General features: G+C 43.1%; 1 protein-coding gene across 1 annotated transcript in view; it reads right to left on the bottom strand.

Moving 5' to 3' along the window:
• Window positions 1-2,302, bottom strand: part of LOC125034697 (sodium- and chloride-dependent GABA transporter 1-like) — a 60,546-nt gene extending 58,244 nt beyond the window's left edge. Inside the window, exon 1 of the mRNA XM_047626614.1 lies at window positions 2,025-2,302. The gene's annotated coding sequence lies outside the window, so the exon portion shown is untranslated. The remainder of the gene's footprint in view (window positions 1-2,024) is intronic.
• Between the last annotated feature and the right edge of the window lie 198 nt (window positions 2,303-2,500).

The raw sequence follows: 2,500 nt of genomic DNA, 5'->3' as shown, positions 1-2,500 counted from the left end.
AGCGAATGGAGGGAAGGAAAGCTTATGATAAGGAGAAAAACCGATGGACGCCAAGATATCCATTTCACCGAGTTCCAGAGCGTTCACTTTGTCACGCGCAACCAAGACCTCGCGGCTGACTCTCCCGAAACAGGCGGTTGGATTCTCATGACGAATTGGCGTGGATTATTTTAATCATTCCACGTGAATTCTGTGTTGTATTTGATTACGTAATCATTCATGGTTACAGCATCATGTGAATTTCAACTTAAAATGACAGCGTGACATATAACAAAACAGTGACGTCATACCGAGGGTTAGGGACTGTAATTAGAAATATAAATATTGCATATTATATATTAGAAATATTTATTCCAGGAACTAGATTTAGCCTATAATGAAAAATAGTATTTTATTACTGACGGAGGCTGAATGATCACGCAGTGTTACGCATTATAATATAGTGTTTCACCAGCCCTGTGGGAACATGAATAAGAAAAGTGTTTGTGTGCTTCTAATGTTACATGTAGTCACGTATTTCTCTCGTGTTTTGAAAAGTTAAATAATGGTGTCCTAGCTTATCTATGGAACATCAGTATCATATTACTACATATTGTTTCATTATAAAAAAAAAGTTTACTCTCCACCTGAAAGCCTGAGAAAACGAATATATGTTTACTAAAATCGTTCAGAATCGTATGTTCATACACCAAAGAACACAGCATAAAAACAGCCACCGATAACCCTTTCATTAGACAGAAGAATACCTCTACGATTAAGAAATAAGCTTAAAGAGCATAATAAAGATAAAGAAAATAACAAACCGTCACCCACTCAGCCCCACTTATCGCAAACAGGCCATAATAAGACCGGCCTCATAACGATCACTTAGCGTAGACGACACGCGATCGAGCTCTTCCGCTGCTGAAGGGATTCGTCAAAGGCGCCAGGGTCTAAGTGGCTCCGCGTGATTGGTCGGCTGCCGTGACAAGCCACACCCACCGTGATGGATCTTTGCCCGATGACATTGACCTGCGTGTCATCCTTCATCCAATCAGCGACGAAGAAAAATATATTAGGTCTTGGTTTGTATGTTTGTTGAGAGAGAGAGAGGGTGTCGTTTTTCATACTCTTAGGGCGATTGCGTGTTTGCGTATACTTAGGTTGGTTGTGCTAATCGCTGTATGAGTACTGTAATATTCAGAGCACAACGGTTATGGCTTTGTTCAAGAGGTGGCCGAAATAAAGCTTTATATCCTGTGGAGTAACTTTATGAGCTTCCAACTTAAGTAAACTTAGTTAACAAGTAATTTATACGCACCATCGCTTGTTTTACCTACAGGTGCACTGCCCCCGAAGGTGTTGCGCGGCAGCCAATATCCTGCAAGCATTAAATGGTTTGATACGCGCCGAAACGTTTGTGGAAATTCAAGCTCGTGAAAGGGCAGCGGCGTGCTATATTGCCGAATGCAAATACACTAATTGCCAACGCGGCTGTTGGTAATTTCTATGGGCCATCATCAGCTTATGTTTTATTCATTGATTATCGACCACTGATGTAATATAGGTGATGTAGAGACGAAACTCCATGCCAGCCGCGACTGGCACAGACCCAAAAACCTTTCCATGGACTGGTCCAATAAAAATAAACATGTGGAACTAATCAGATGAATGCCGGTACAACGCAGTGGTTCCATTATACAACTGTCGGCAATTAGTGAACGATTTATCTTCGTCAAGACAAAGTACTTTGTAATCAACGTGCGCTTCCGTCTTACAGTGCTAATATGTAATCAGACATAAAGCAAATTATCGCTACAATCCCAGCCCTTCTGACAAGCGACGGAAGATGCGATGTCGTTATAGACGTTCTTATAGTCGTTAACAAAGTATAAAGGTATTCACGAATCTCAATTGCTCGTTTATACCGCACATAGATATTATAAAGCGTCACTTTGGTTTATTCGAATAACAGATGTGCAAATGATCATGCCATTGGCAACACTCCTGCGCGGCGTTTAAAGTCCTGTGCATTTCATACTCACCGTTGCCGAAGTGGGTTGTGGAGATCGCGGGAAATTCGAAGTTGAGAGCGGTGTCAGAGTCCCATTTGCTTTTCGAGGGCGTCGACGTCTTCTTTTCACTTAAAACCACTAAACCAAAATCTTGTGTGGGATTTAGAGTACTAGCGGTGATCTAATGTCAACTGTTATCTACACGACCTTGCAGCGGGAACATAGCTAAAAGGCACTTGTGAAAAGGTCTCAGTTCATGTCGACGCACTGCCCCGTACGCCTTTTGGGCTGACTTACCCACTGAAAGTGCCAAGACACACTAGGCACGTTGAGAGCACCGAGCCCAGAGCCACTCCGGCAGCCCTTGGCACCAGATCGTCCTGACCAATCACGGACGGAGTTGCGCCCGCCAGGCCAATCAGATCCCAGCGTCACTCAATGGGCGCGATCACCCTATATGTTCCATGAGAATCGTATCCATGGCTAGTTGTCCCTCCATTAATGAA

Source organism: Penaeus chinensis, chromosome 18 (genome assembly GCF_019202785.1).
Source record: "Penaeus chinensis breed Huanghai No. 1 chromosome 18, ASM1920278v2, whole genome shotgun sequence".
NCBI lineage: Eukaryota > Metazoa > Arthropoda > Malacostraca > Decapoda > Penaeidae > Penaeus > Penaeus chinensis.
The sequence above is the reverse complement of the archived record's forward strand: the minus strand, read 5'-3'. Positions and strand labels throughout refer to the sequence as shown.